Source organism: Callithrix jacchus, chromosome 2 (assembly GCF_049354715.1).
Source record: "Callithrix jacchus isolate 240 chromosome 2, calJac240_pri, whole genome shotgun sequence".
NCBI lineage: Eukaryota > Metazoa > Chordata > Mammalia > Primates > Cebidae > Callithrix > Callithrix jacchus.
This window is the reverse complement of record NC_133503.1, coordinates 151,689,594-151,706,128: the sequence shown is the minus strand read 5'-3', so window position 1 is coordinate 151,706,128 and position 16,535 is coordinate 151,689,594. Positions and strand designations below refer to the sequence as shown.

General features: G+C 36.6%; 1 long non-coding RNA gene across 2 annotated transcripts; it reads left to right on the top strand.

Annotated features, from left to right (window-relative positions):
• The first annotated feature begins 21 nt into the window (after positions 1 to 21).
• LOC128929979 (uncharacterized) lies at positions 22 to 15,345 on the top strand. 2 transcript variants are annotated; one of them, XR_008477410.2, is made up of 3 exons: positions 22 to 76; positions 6,918 to 7,054; positions 14,529 to 15,345. It is a non-coding gene; the product is annotated as an uncharacterized LOC128929979 (long non-coding RNA). The 2 variants fall into 2 exon arrangements; XR_013532401.1 differs by lacking the exon at positions 14,529 to 15,345 and adding an exon at positions 9,897 to 10,170.
• The last annotated feature ends 1,190 nt before the right edge of the window (positions 15,346 to 16,535 follow it).

The window sequence follows — 16,535 nt, the reverse complement described above, 5'->3', positions numbered from 1 at the left end:
TTGGAATTCCCCAAAATTTCTACTGGGAAGTGGTTTAAACTCTGACATGATTTTCATCTTATTTGTAACACAAAAGGTGATGCTGGAATTCCACTCTAGATCTACCTCCTCAGTTAAAAGGGCAGAACAGGCTGGGCACGGTGGCTCAAGCCTGTAATCACAGAACTCTGGGAGGCGGAGGCGGGTGGATCATGAGGTCAAGCCATTGAGACCATCCTGGTCAACATGGTGAAACCCTGTCTCTACTAAAAATACAAAAAAATTAGCTGGGCATGGTGGCGCGTGCCTGTAATCCCAAGTACTCAGGAGGCTGAGGCAGGAGAATTGCCTGAACCCAGGAAGCGGAGGTTGCGGTGAGCCGAGATCGTGCCATTGCACTCCAGCCTGGATAACAAGAGCGAAACTCCGTCTCAAAAAAAAAAAAAAAAGGCAGAACATAGCATTTTTTCTTTATTTCTCCTAAAACAAAAACAAAATAGGATATATGTGCAGAACGTGCAGGTTTGTTACATAGGTATACGTGTGCCATGGTGGTTTGCTGCAACTATTGACCTGTCCTCTAATTTCCTTCTCCTCACCCCCGAACCCCCATCAGACCCTGGTGTGTGATGTTCCCCTCCCTGTGTCCATGTGTTCTCATTGTTCAGCTCCCACTAATGAGTGAGAACATGCAGTATTTGGTTTTCTGTTTCTGTGTTAGTTTGCTGAGGATGATGGCTTCCAGTTTCATCCATGTCCCTGCAAAGGACATAATTTCATTCCTTTTTGTGGCTGCAAAGTATGACATTGTGTGTACGTACCGCATTTTCTTTCCAGTCTATCATTGATAGGCATTTGGATTGGTTCCATGTCTTTGTTATTGTAAACAGTGCTGCAGTAAACATATGGGTGCATGTGTCTTTATAGTAGAATGATTTATATTGCTTTGAGTATATATCCAGCAATGGGATTGTTGGGTCAAACGGGATTTCTGGTTCTAGATCCTTGAGGAATCACCACACTGTCTTCCATAATGGTTGAACTAATTTACACTCCCATCAACAGTGTAAAGGTGTTCCTATTTCTCCCCAGCCTAACCAGCATCTGTTGTTTCCTGACTTTTTAATAATCTCCATTTTGACTGGCATGAGATCTACCCAAAGAAAATAGTATTTCTGAGAACGTATTTGTCTTCCTGGGATCAGCTACCACCATCTTTGGAGTCTGGTGCAATGGCATATTTGTTTTCAGGTTAAAACCTCAGGTTACTTGCCTGAGGAAAGGGAATTTTAGGGCCTCTGGTTGAGAGATATTTATTAACATGTGACATAAGATTTTGGCTGAGCATTCCAAGGAAATGAATCTTTTGTTGAGAACACAGCTTCTTTATTTAATCCTGTTTTCTAATTCAGAGATAATATCTTCTCTTCTCCTTTCTCCCTTTTTAGGTAAAAAGTCAAGTGTAAGATACAAATGAATCTAAATCAAATTCAATTTTCACATTATAACAGCTTGAGCAAATTAGACCATTGGGTTATTCTCCACCACTAGTCCTAGATATGAAATCTTAATATGTTGTTTGTTTATACCTTTTTCCTTTGATTCAAATTCCTCAATGCTTTACTATATTATACTTTAGTATAGTGAATTTCTAGTCATCTTTTCAATGCTCAAGTTCAAGAAGTAAATGTTTGAAAACTATTCCCTGGCACTTTCCATCTCCCATCTCAGCCCTAGGGTCTCACACAGTTGTGGTGGTATGGGGCATGCATTTGCCTGTGTGCATGTACATATGTGTCACATGGGCCTGTGCATGTGTGCATGTGCCCGTGTTTGAGGATTGGAGGGAGTGAAAAGGTTACTGTTTGTTTACCTGAGGAGTATCCATTCAAATTTATGCTAAAGGACTTTTTCTCTCTCAATTTCATTTTAATTATTTAGACTTGTAAAATAATTTTAATTTTTACCCAAAACATATGACTTTACATGATTAACCCTTTTGATACATTTGAAAAATAGAGACATTTGTACAGAAAAGGAAGAGAACAGAAACTATTCAGTTTTTCAATTCAAGTTTCAAGAAAAATTTTCAGATTAAACAGGTAGAAATAACTCCAGGTACTTTCTTCTTAAACAGTTCAATATTTTCAACCATATCAATTTTATATGGGCTTTTAACTTAGTTAAATACATAATATATCATTATTTATTAGAATAATACTTTATGTAAGATTAGATTTTGGTCCTAAATGCCATGATTCTTGTTTTAAAGGAAAGTTTTCCAACAGCACCAACTATTCCATAAACTGACTTATAGTTTTTATTTTTTATTCCAATTTGCTTAGATTTAATGAACAAACATCACAACTGTCTTTTATTACCACCAAATATAAGCAATCGGTATTTTACAATGGAGAAATGTATAGCATTTAACAGTATATTTCACAGCATATATATATATACTCTATAACCATATTATCATTGGACTGACCAAGATATGGGATGGGTTTTTGTATACAGACAAATTTTCATTAGACAATTGAGAAATAAAGAGAGAAAAATAAATGTGAGGAATGAAGTTTATGTACATAAAACAATTTTTAATATCAAAATTTGTCAATCATAATACCATTTAAAAGAATATGATGAAAGTGTTGCCTATTTGGAATAAAATTAGTATTGTTTGCCTTAGGAAAATCAACAATTCAGTAGCTTGTCTTAATGTGGAAGCAAAACTAGGAGGCTTGGTCATTATTCATAAGGTACCAGGAAAAAACTACTAGTTCATTTAAAAATAAACTAGGTTAAATGTAAAATGGTAGGCCATAAATGAGTACCAAACTCTCCTCCCCTGAAAGAAATGGCCATATGTTGTGTTATTTCAGATAATTCTGCTATTCCAGTGAAAAGACACTCCAATCTTACCGAAAATAACAAGCCAATAAATATACTGAATCAAACCACAACAACAACATTTAAAAAGCAGCAACAAAATTCTGTGACACTTAGTTTAGTACCGAAACTCCAGTTAGAAACGCTAAACAATTGCTTGTGTACAACACCACAACAGGGCACTGAGTGCAAGTTTCTTTCTGGCAGCCACCTAGAAAGAACTGAAGTATATGTATGCTGTTGCTTGCTCACTAACGTCACAAATACGGATGTCCAATGCCACTATTCAGGTCTTTTGGCTGAATATCACTCTTGGGAAAGACAGACTCTGGACTTTCTTCCTAACAAGCAGTTTCCCATTAACAAGTTCTGTTTTATAGTGAACTAGAAAGAAAATTAGCCTCATGGGTTCTTGGTGGAATAACAACAAAAAAATAGTTTCAGTCACTTCCCTCTTGATTAATCCAGGGCATGTTTTCTGTTACCTAAACCTAGTTAAATAATGAAGTATAGGTTTAATACACAGTATGTTCTTACTTAGAAATATTTAGAAAGGATTTTCTATGTTCCAGAACCACATCCCAATTTTAATATTTTATATGTAAATCAATTTTACAGAGTGAATTTCTTTTAAAGCACCGTGTTTTACAAAAACACATGATTTGTATATAAAAGTCATAAAGCATTTCATTTGAAATTGCATTCTATATTTTTCTAGAGATATTCTGTATTTAATTTAAGGTTGTATTTTATGTTTTTCTGAAAACATTCTGGAGTTGTTGTTGAACAGTAATTGCATGGGCAAAATTGAGCTTGGACTTACATTATCTTTTATTTTGGCTTTTTCTTGTGTTTGCCAGTCACGAAAGCTACACTGTCTCTTTCTCTTCTCTAAAGGCAGAATTCTATGTATTTGTCTGGTCTATAGACTGTTTGTCATTTAATTGTAGAATGTGTATCTAGAATTTCCTAGGAAAACGAAGTTCTGTATCAAGGAGTGAACTCAGGATGTAATTAATTTGCTGTAGAGAAAATGTATCTTTGTTTCCAGACAAAATTAGGTGATAGGGCACCCAAAAAGAGTCTTGCTAGAGAAAAGAACATAGGCACTGAGACACAACACTCTTTTCCTCTGCAGTCTTTCTCTCTCACAGATAAAGACAGCTCCTGTCACAGATCATCTCTGTAATTTTATTGATGTCATATCCAATGAAATTTTTAAATATTGTACAGAAATGCCAAAAATGTAACCAACTAAAGAACTGTATTCTATCTGCTTCCATTTGAATATATGAAAATGAGAAATTATAAATAAATTCTGCTTTCTTTTTCACTACAAATCTTGACTGAATCTTAACTAATGGACAAATGACTATTTTCAAGGATACTCTTGAAAAACACTGATCTGAGAATATATTTTCAGTTCTATTCCATGTAGAACCTCAGATTCAAAAAGTCTGAACCTAAACTCATCTTCTTCTCCCTACCTGGCTTTTCTTCTAGTAATTGCTACTTACCAACCCAAGTTAGAAACCTCGATTTATCCCTGACTCCTTATTCTTTGTTGATCTTCAAATTTAATGCATCTATGCATCATTATTTCTTACTGATTTTACTTTTTAATTAGTTCTGCAGTCCATTTAATTCTCTCCATATGAACAGCCATCAACCTAATTGGAACTCTTATCATTTCTCTCTTGGACTACTCTACTCATGTCTGAATTGATTTCCCCTTTCCAGATTTAGTACCCTCAAGTTTATCTTCAATGCAGCCGACAGAATGAGATATTAGATACTTGATAATGCCACTTCTGAATTGAGAATACAACTATGTTCCCTTACTATGTATTACATAACAAACACAAAGCTCTCTCATATTCCTTAAAAGACTTTATGGTATACTACTTACCTTCTTTTCCAGTTTACAAAACTGTGTGTATTTTATTAATCATGCTGGTTGCTCAATCCTCTGTCTCTATCTCCACTAATCCTAGCCCTGATCCATGAACCTAATTTCTTTTTTCTTTTTTTCTTTTTCTTTTTTTTTTTTTTGAGACGGAGTTTCGTTCTTGTTACCCAGGCTGGAGTGCAATGGCACGATCTCGGCTCACTGCAACCTCCGCCTCCTGGGTTCAGGCAATTCTCCTGCCTCAGCCTCCTGAGTAGCTGGGATTACAGGCACGCACCACCATGCCCAGCTAATTTTTTGTATTTTTAGTAGAGAGGGGTTTCACCATGTCGACCAGGATGGTCTAGATCTCTTGACCTCATGATCCACCCACCTCGGCCTCCCAAAGTGCTGCAATTACAGGCTTGAGCCACCGCACCCGGCCTCCCATGAACCTAATTTCTTTTTTTTTTTTTTTTTTTTTAATTTTTTATTGGATTATAGGTTTTGGGGTACATGAGCAGAGCATGCAAGACAGTTGCGTAGGTGCACACATGGCAGTGTGCTTTCTTTTCTTCTCCCCTTCACCCACATTTGGCATTTCTCCCCAGGCTATCCCTCCCTACCGCCCCCTCCCACTGGCCCTCCCCTTTTCCCCCCAATAGACCCCAGTGTTTAGTACTCCCCTTTCTGTGTCCATGTGTTCTCATTTTTCATCACCCACCTATGAGTGAGAATATGCGGTGTTTCATTTTCTGTTCTTGTGTCAGTTTGCTGAGGATGATGTTCTCCAGATTCATCCATGTCCCTACAAATGACACAAACTCATCATTTCTGATTGCTGCAAAATATTCCATGGTGTATATGTGCCACATTTTTCCAATCCAGTCTATTATCAATGGGCATTTGGGTTGATTCCAGGTCTTTGCTATTGTAAACAGTGCTGCAATGAACATTCGTGTACATGTGTCCTTATAGTAGAACGATTTATAGTCTTTTGGATATATACCCAGTAATGGGATTGCTGGGTCAAATGGAATTTCTATTTCTAAGGCCTTGAGGAATCGCCACACCGTCTTCCACAATGGTTGAACTAATTTACACTCCCACCAACAGTGTAAAAGTGTTCCTTTTTCTCCACATCCTCTCCAGCATGTTGTCTCCAGATTTTTTAATGATCGCCATTCTAACTGGCGTGAGATGGTATCTCAATGTGGTTTTGATTTGCATCTCTCTGATGATCAGTGACGATGAGCATTTTTTCATATGATTGTTGGCCTCATATATGTCTTCTTTCGTAAAGTATCTGTTCATATCCTTTGCCCACTTTTGAATGGGCTTGTTTGTTTTTTTCCTGTAAATCTGCCATGAACCTAATTTCTAAGCAGACCCTTCAGGCTTCAACTCAGATGTAACCTTTGTTAGGAAGTTTTCTGTCATTCTCACTCACAATCTGAGCTAATGTAAACATCTTCCTCTGGGTTACCAAAATATTTCTTAAATATCTCTAATATTGTATTTTCCACATTTAATTATAATTCTGTTTTGTTTCCCTCATTAGAAGGCTGAAGCTAAAACATTCATCCTTGTGATTTACAGAATGTCTGGCACAAGATAAATGTTCACTCAATGTTGTTTAAATTTAGTCTTTAACAAGTTGTAGAGCTCAGCTGGAAGAATACAAAACCTTAATATATTACTTACAGAGACCTTTTCATCAGTAAACCAGGTGCTGATAATTTCTAAAGTTCACAACTGCTATAAAGATTAAATTTTTTAATAGAAGATAAAGTACAATCTTCATTCTAAATAAGTCTATCCCTCCTTCAGGGCTTCCCGTCTCAGTAAATGGGCCCTCTACTCATTCTACTTCTTCTACTGGGATTTTGATATCAGACTTTATTGTCCTTTTTCCTCCCTCCTCATGCTAAAAGTCATGTAGGTTCTAGCTCAAAAATACACCTGGAATCCTTGTACTTCCTTGTGTTATCTCTACCACTATCCTTGCCTAGGACACCATCTTTGGACACCTTGAGACTTCGGACACTTTGAGAGCATTGTAACTTGCTATTTCTACTCTCATTCTTGTCCCTTTTCAATCTTTCCTTATTGTACCAGCCAGAATAATCTCTTTTTCTCTCTCTTTTTTTTTGGTCAGGGTCTCACTTTGTTACTCAGGCTGAAGTGTGGTGACATGATCTCAGCTCACTGAAACCTCTGCCTCTGGTGCTCAAGTGATTCTTCCAGCTCAGCCTCCTAAGTAAGTGGGACTACAGGCAAGCGCCACCCAACCAGGTAATTTTTTGTGTTTTTGTATTTTTTTGTAGGTACAGCTTTTTGCCATGTTGTCCAGGCTGGTCTCAAACTCCTGGGCTCAAGCGATGCAGCCGTCTTTGCCTCTCAAAGTGCTGGGACTACAGACATGAGCCACCACGCCTACCTCAGATTAATCTCTTAAAGATAAAAATTTTATCATATCTTTTCATTACTTTAGACCTTATAAAGACTGCATTTTCTGGAAGAAAGCCTTTCACTGTGCTGAGTCCTACTGAACCTTCTAGAGTTAAATGTCACAACATCAAGAAGGTCTTGCCTGACTCCCAAGTCTTAATTAGCTTCCTGTTCTATCAGAGCACACTAAATACTTTCTTCTTAATATTTATCACAATTATGATATATTTGTTTTTATCTGCATATTTATGTTTTGACTGTATCACTAAACTATATGTTCTGGGAAAAAAGAGATACTATTTGTCTTGTCACTACTTTATTCTCAAGGGCCCAGTATGATAGCTGGCATATACTAGATTCTAAATATGTATCTGTTAAATAAATGGCTTAACATGCATAGAATAGAGAAAGCACATGATTTATTTATAAAAACGGTTTTTCTTTCATTCTCTTTCTATAAAACACAGTGGAGATAAATAGAATTTTCAGGGAATGGATTTCAGTGAATTCATGGCTAAATATAGGGTAAAGGAGAAATTCTGTCTTTTGTGTCTCAAAGACCTCATGATTTATCAAAAGTTAAATAATTTTATAAAACTATAAATTATTTCACTAAATGAACTGTTATTTAAAAACTAGCTATTTTTCACCAACCATGCAATTAGGAGGCTTAAGGTGACTGTGTATTAGTTTGCTAGGGCTGCCATGACAAAACCACAAACTGAGTGGCACAACAAAAAGGTATTGTGTCTCAGTTCTGGAGACAAGAAGTCAGAAATCAAGGTGTTAGCAGGGTTAGCTCCTTCTGAGAGCTGTGAGGAAGAACTGGTTTCAGGCTTCTCCCCTAGATTTTGGTGATTTGTTAGTAATCATTGGCATTCCTTGGCTTATAGAAGAAGCATCACCATGATCTCTGCCTTGATGTTCATGTGACATTCTCCCTGTATGTATTTCTAGCTTTCTTCTTTTTTGAGGATACTAGTCATACTGGGTTAGTCTACTCTAATGACCTCATTTTATTTGAGTACTTCTGTGAAAACCCTATCTCCAGTAAAGGTCATATTCTGAGTACTTTAGCATGTAAATTTTGAAGTTGATACAATTCAGCCCATTGTATATATAATAAATATAATATAATAAAGTAATATAATAGCAAAAATATGTGTCCATTTATTATTAATTAATATAAAAGTATTTATTGATTACCCACTGTATCCAAAACTCGATGCTAGGATACGGTGGCAAACTGGAGAATCAGGATTCCCATTCTAAGCAAGCTTACTTTCTAATAGGGGAGTGAGACAATGAACAAACAATTGTAAAATTAATAGCTTAATGTATTTATAAAAAATGACAATGCCTTATGTGTCAAGGAGTAGCAATCTAGTCTAGAAAGGCCAGAAAGTTTCTCTATTATAGATAATATTATTGGCTGGGCATGGTGGCCCACGCCTGTAATCCCAGCACTTTGGGAGGCAGGTGGATCACCTTAGGTCAGGAGTTTGAGACCAGCCTGGGCAACATGGTGAAACCCCATCCCTAGTAAAAATGCAAAAAAGTAGTGGGTGTGGTGGTGGGTGTGGTGTGGTGGTGGGTGCCTGTAATCCCAGCTACTTGGGAGGCTGAGCCAGGAGAATCACTTGAACCCAGGAGGGACAGATTTCAGTGAGCCGAGATGGTGCCATTACACGTCAGCCTGGGCAACAAGAGTGAAACTCCATCTCGAAAAATATATCTATATATATAAATAAATATATTTTATTAAATATAATATATATTATCAAATATATATTAAACATAATAATATCATCAAATATATATTAAACATAATATATATCTTATATGTGTTATCAAATATATATTAAATACATTATATAATATAAATATATATTTATATTATAAACAAATATATATTATATAAATATTTACATTTATATTATATATAATAATATATATTATATATATATTTGTATTTAATCTTCATTGATTAACCTATAAACTATTGTAGGATAAAGCCTGTGTTTTAAATTTCTGTGATGCCTCCTGAACCAGCTAATGTAGACTTTAAATAGTCTCCTGAATTACATTTTTCATGAATCACTTAAAAGCAATTAGCATTTGTTAAATCCCTTTTGACTTTCACAATGTTGTATGTTTATTATTTTTATATCTGCTTCATGCAGTTTGTCTCTGTGATTACTTTATTAGGCCTATATTAGAATTTACAATGTATAGTCCCCTCCCCTAGTTGTTTAATGTATATGGGCTTCTTTTTATGGTCCTAGGAAACAAGAAATAGGTCTGTAATAGTTTAGATAGAATTTTCTTTTTATATAATGCAGTATTTTGCTTTAAAAAATTTTACTCCAAAGTTTTTTAATTGATGGACTGGCTAATTAATGAACTTAGCCAGAAAACTGTCACCCATTTCAATGACAGAGGTAGTGACATTTAAATATTTTGTATTAAATATCCTTTTTTTTTTTTTTTTTTTTGAGACGCAGTTTCTCTCTTGTTACCTAGGCTGGAGTGCAATGGCGTGATCTCGGCTCACCGCAACCTCTGCCTCCTGGGTTCAGGCAATTCTCCTGCCTCAGCCTCCTGAGTATCTTACATTTACGGGTGGTAAAATAAGAATCTTTGTGCTCTGGCAGATAAAGATTTCTGCTTCTTTTTCATTTTCTAGCTGCTGATCGAGTGAATTTCTTTTCCTGTTACGTACTTATGGAAATAATGAAGATGTCTTGAAGCATGAGTACTTTTTGCTCATATGAGACAACTAGGATAAGATTCACTCCAGAACTCCTGATGATTTTCCTCTCCTTCAAATCAGCAAGCAGTGCAGGCTTCTCAAGGGGAAGTATGGGAAACAGAGATAGCAGGTACCCTCTCAAAGAGCAATCCTCTCGGTAAAGATGTGCCAGAACAGAGAAATCAGGAATTCAATTGATACCACTACCCTAAATGCCCATATTATGACCAGTTTTGCAATGAGCAGGTCTTTGATATATATGCTGAGAAAACTATCTTACATTTATATATATTAATAGAGTTACCATAAAGTAACTCCCATGTCTCATATGTGCAAAACACAGCCAAATTGAAAATAAATATTTCTCATATTACTTGCAGCTTAACTCTCTCTTTTTATTTTTATTTTATTTTATTTATTTATTTTTGCGATAGAGTCTTGCTCTGTTGCCCAGGCTGGAGTGCAGTGGCACAACCTCAGCTCACTGCAAGCTCTGCCTCCTAGGTTGAAGGGATTTTTGTGCCTCCGCCTCCTGAGTAGCTAGGACTGCAAGACGGTGCCACCACGCCCAGCAAATTTTTGTATTTTTAGTAGAAACAGGGTTTAGTTATGTTTGCCAGGCTGATCTGGAACACCTGACCTCAAAGTGTTTTAGTAGAAACAGGGCTTTGTTATGTTTGCCAGGCTGGTCTCGAACACCTGACCTCTCGAACCACCTTGGCCTCCTGAAGTGCTGAGATTACAGGTGTGAGCTACCGCACCCGGCCAGATGAACTCTGTTAATAATAATACTATATCATTATTACGTTGCTCGCTGTAGTTGGAACTATAGGTTGTAGCAGTGATTATTAAAATTTCTTGCTAATGGGACAAAAAGAACTAAGGTTTTATTACCAAGGACTGACAAAATAGTTCTGGGATCCACTGACAAAAGAAAACCCATACCCCTACCTAGGACAGGAGGCTGGAAAAAGATCTGGTTGGTAAGCTAGAAGAAGTTTGTTATTCAAATAAGCAGTAAAGGTGAAGCCTGGATGAATTCATTGGTTCAGGAGTCTAAGAGAAATAGAGTACAAGAGTATAACCACATGGGCTTCTGAAGAGACACTAGGCAATGATTAGAAGTAGGTAATATAAAGGTCGAAAGCAAGGGTGCAATGGGTGATAAAGGATCAAGAAAAGGCTAAATTAGAGTAGCTGAACAGGAAGACATGGAATTTCTAAAACTCCAATTATGTTAGATTTTGGCCTGAGGGTAGATGGGATTGGTAGTAACACAATCCACCTCTAATTTTCTCTCCCTAATTAGAAACTAATACAGAAGAAAGAGATAGGGTCACACAAATAGAAATTTAAAATATCACTTTTATGAGGCATTGAGTTCATTGAAGAGTAAGAACAAAGTATGGATCCATGGTCAAATAGGTTTACAAATTCTTTTTCCAAAACAGCAAATGCTGTCCATTGTACGGACAAAGTGCATTTTAGGTACGGACCACTTTTAAAAAGATCCCAAATTGGGCCAGGGCATATGTGCTAGGTTTCTTCTCCCGCCTCATTAGTTAGCTAGGCCATTTGTCCCACAGGAGAAGTAGAGAGAGAAAGGATAAAGCTTGCATGACCTCCTCCAAAGAGAACGCTCCTTTCCTATGGGGTCAGATAGAAAAGGAGGAGGAGAGAATGCTCATAGAACATATTTCTTATGTTGAATTTTTATATAAACAAAATATACCTGTTATTTGCCTATCAATATTCAGTTAGAACTTCAAGGTCGTTAACTACAATAGAATAGGCATTATTTCACTCAGGAAGGGGACTATTTTAAGTTGTTTGCTTTTTCATCATGATTATCCTAATTTTAATAAATTACTTCAATATCAACATTAAATTACCCCAGGAATGTGTTTACTAAAAGCCATAATAAGCTCAGAGTTGCCAAGTTCCAGTGTACTCCTATTTATCAAGTTTCAATAACTGGCCGGGTGTGGTGACTCATGCCTGTAATCCCAGCACTTTGGGAGGCCGAGGCAGGCAGATCACCTGAGGTCAGGAGTTCAAGACCAGCCTGACCAAAACGGTAAAACTCTGTCTCTACTAAAAAAATACAAAATTAGCTGTATGTGGTAGCAAGCACCTGTAATCCCAGTTAGTCAGGAGGCTGAAGCAGAAGAATCACTTGAACCCAGGAGGTGGAGTTGCAGTGAGCTGAGATCATTGCACTCCAGCCTGGATGACAAAGCGAGACTCTGTCTCAAAAAAAAAAGAGTCAATAATTGTATGAATATCTTATAAGGACAGCCTTTTGCACTATATTAACTTTGATTTCTTCTGATAAAAAATAAACTCTAGGTGGTGCATATTTAATAAAGTCTTCTTAGTCTAGATATAATATATGAAAAATATATATTTATTCTTACATATTATGTCCTTAAATATGATGTAGTTTATAGCTTTACAGAACAGTTTTTCAATATATGTTTTGTATTAACTTAAAATCCAAGGACTGGCCCTTCCCATCATCTGCTTCTTCTTCCTAAGGCCTAATTGGCATTGTTCCAGTGTTCTGAACTTCAGCCACGTCTATAAGATGCCAGCCAATGAAGGCAGCAAACACTAATTTGTATCTTGTGGTACAAGCAGTGGATTTATAGAGACTATGGTTTCTGTTATCTGTTCCTAACCATGTCATATGGCTTTATTCAGCTGCCTCTCTAAGTTTATAATATTCACTATAAAAAAAAAACTTAAGTGGTGTAGAACAAGAAGTTCATTTTTAAAGAATACTAAGCAAAAGCAGAAGGCAGTCTGCCTTTCCCAGAAGGTTCCATACACAAAATTTAGTGACTAAGATTAGTTAAGAAAGATTTGGAGATGTGATTCCCCTCAAATGAATTTCCTTCAGTTATAAATATGAAATCAGTGGTTGCTAAGCTGTATGTGACTTTGTGGATGAAGACTTTCAAATCTAGCTGAATTTTGGACAAGATATTCAGTTTCCTATAGTCACTAGATGTTCTCCGTTTGCCTTCCATTCTTACTATCAGGAAAAAAACAATCAATGTAAATGTCAAAGAAAAAGCCCATATATGAATGGGCTCTGTACTTCATTATTTCATATTTGATTTTTCATTTGTTACAATGATGACTATTTTAGTGTCCATATATAATCAGTTAACTCAAATGGATGAGTCTGGTTGAATTAAGGTGATAGTTGAATAGTGTCAATGATTAGCCTAATTTATACACAGGGATAATCTTAAGGATTTAACTCACAGCTGATGGCTCAATATATTTGCTTTTTAAGTTGTCTGACGTTGTTAGCTGTAGGTCAATTCAAAGCTTTCAGTTTCTCCTTAAACAAGTGAATAGTTTCTTTTTATAGATTTTTTTTCATAAAGTATAACAAAAATAAAAATTGTCTCAAGACAAAATAGCCCAAATGCCTCAAGACTATAAACTGATATTTTGATGGAAATTAAGAACACATACTCTCAGTGTTTCACTCTCCAATCCTACAATGCTTTCTGAGAGAAAATATAGTAGCTTATTTCATATAACTAGAAGTGTCACACTATATGATATATAAAGCTTGGAACAAGAGAGTTCATAAAACTCTTTTGGGTGGTTATGAAAATGCAATCCTATTACTGGGTATATACCCAAAGGAATATAAATTGTCCTGTGATAAGACACATGCACACATATGTTCACTGCAGTACTGTTCACAATAGCAAAGCCTAATGAAATCAACCTAAATGCCCATCAATAATAGACTGGATAAAGAAAATGTGATACATGTACACCACGGAATAGCATGTACCCATAAAAAAGAATAAGATCATGTCCTTTTCAGGGATATGGTTTGAGCTGGAGGACATTACACTTAATAAACTAACACAGGAACAGAAAACCAGATACCACAGCTTTTCACTTATAAGTGGGAGCTAAATGATGAGAACACACAGACACATAGAGGGGAACAAAACACACTGGGGCCTATCTGGGACAGAAAGGGTGTGAGGAGAGAGAGGATTAGGAAAAATAACCAGTGGGTGCTAGACTTAATACCTGGGTAATGAAATATTCTCTGAAAAACCCCATAACACAAGTCACCTATGTAACAAACCCACACATGCACCCTTGAACTCAAAAGCTAAAAAATAAAAAAAGAAAAGTGCAGCTCCCTGGCCCCAGAGATTCTGATTTAGCCGTAGGCACTTTAAAAAACTTTTCCAAGAGGTTCTGAGTTTGGACAACGCTATTGCACACAATTAATAAAAATATTAGGTGTGTTCTTACAAATGTGTCTGTTAATGAGCTGTAGGCTTATTTGGCCTCTCAGCATTGAGATTCAAAAATTCCAAATACTGACTGGTGGGTGCCTCATCCACTGTCTCAGGGCATGGCTCTCCTCGCCCACTCTGCTGTGTTCAAAGAAAGAACAAGCTGGCTCAGGAGCTCATGTCGCAATTTTATTTTGTTAGACGTTTCTAGCCTCTTTTGTAGAAGACCTTTCTATCCTTTTTTAACTAGAAAATGGTTCATTCTCACCCTGCTTTTCCTCAGGGAGCCAGCGTCTGGTGAGGTGGAATGACAGCTGGGGGCAAGGAAGCACCGGCTCTCTTCACTTTAAGGAGGGGCTGACCTAGGAAAAGGGCTTTCCCACAACTTGACCAGAAAAGTTCATACAAAGGCAAGCCTATCAGACTTACAGCAGATCTCTCAGCAGAAACTCTACAAGCCAGAAGAGAGTGGGGGCCAATATTCAACATCCTCAAAGAACAGAACCTTCAGCCCAGAATTTCATATCCAGCCAAACTAAGCTTCACAACTGAAGGAAAAATAAAATCTTTTATGAACAAGCAAGAACTCAGAGATTTTATTACCACCAGGCCTGCTTTACAAGAGCTTCTGAAAGAAGCATTACACACAGAAAGAAACAACCAGTATTAGCCTTTCTAAAAATATACCAAAAAGTAAAGAGCACCAACATAAAGAAGAATTTACACCAACAAATGGATAAAACAGCCAGTTAACATCAAATGGCAGTAATCCTAAATTTAAATTGACTAAATCCCCCAATCAAAAGACACAGCCAAAACCCAATGGCATGTTACATCCAGACCTGTTTCACATGCAAGGATACACAAAGACTCAAAACAAAGGGATGGAGAAAGATTTACCAACCAAATGGAGAGCAAAAATAAATAATGAATAAATAAAAAGCAGGAATTGCAAGTCTTGTATCGGATAAAATAGATTTTAAAGCAACAAAGATATAGTGGTAAAGGATCAATGCAACAACAAGAGCTAACAATCCTAACACCCAGATACATAGAGACTTAGATTCAATGAGACAGAAAATTAATAAGGATATCAAGGACTCGAACTCAGATCCGGAATAAGTAAATTTAAATATTCATAGAGCTCTCCACTTCAAATACACAAAATATACATTCTTGTCAATACCACATCACACCTACCCATAGGTTTAAATGAAACATTGATTGGCCATTATTAATACCCAATTTTTTTTCAGAATAAAGCAATATTTCCATTTACTCTCCCTCTTTCTCTTCCTCTTTCTTCCTCTCCTATACTTATTTTTTTTTTCTTTCCTTCTCTCAACAAAAAGAAATCAACGTGTAAACCTCTAGATCCAGGTCAGCAATGTCTCTCTCATTGCTTGATTTCCTTCCTTCCCTTTCCTCCCTCCCTCCCTCCCCCCTTCCTCCCTTCCTTCCTTCCTTCATCCCTGCCTTCCTCCCTACCGTCCTCCTTCCCTCCCTTCCTGCCTTCCTCCCAAAAAAAAAAAAAAAAAGTTCATAACACAGAAGCCTCTTTTTAAAAGATAGATATTCATCTTCTGGCTTGACAAATACGGATAGTCTAAAAAGTATAACTTGTCACTAAAAATGAGACATGAAAGAAAAACTAATAAGCACCCTAAAGAGATTTCCTCCTGGTCTTCCCATGACAGAAGTTGTTTTCGACTAAATGATAATGAACAGTAAGCAAATAACTCACCTATAAAATGCCGAAACCATTATCCAGGGAAGTACAAATTTCTGTGCTAAAGAAATGTGACTGTTTGCATTTCTTTATCTATCATCTCTAAGAAAACTTCCTTGGGAGCCAAATCTCTTATTTAGTTTATACCAAACAGAAGGGTTTTCCTTGTGGCAGTTAGAAAAGGGGATTGCAGGGAGCAGACAAATTAACCAGAAAATGGATTTGCCCCAGTAGGAAAAGCCACTTATTTTGAGAAGTAGAGATCCACAGGATATTTGTGGATATAAAATGGAAAACTTGGGTTGATCTTTCCTCACATTGTCTAGAAAATCATTAGCTTCATCTCTGATATATGCAATGCTTTTTCTAATCATTTGAAACATAGAAGAGAAAGAACAATGCAAAATTGGCCTCACTTTTCAAAATGGGGAGAAATGTGAGTCCTCTGTAATTACAGAAGTAAGAGAGAACAAATCATGCAGTTCACTTCATTCTTCATCTGGAAAATACTCACATGTCTTTTTAAGGACAAAGCTGCCTCTGGTCCAAATATCTGGTCTT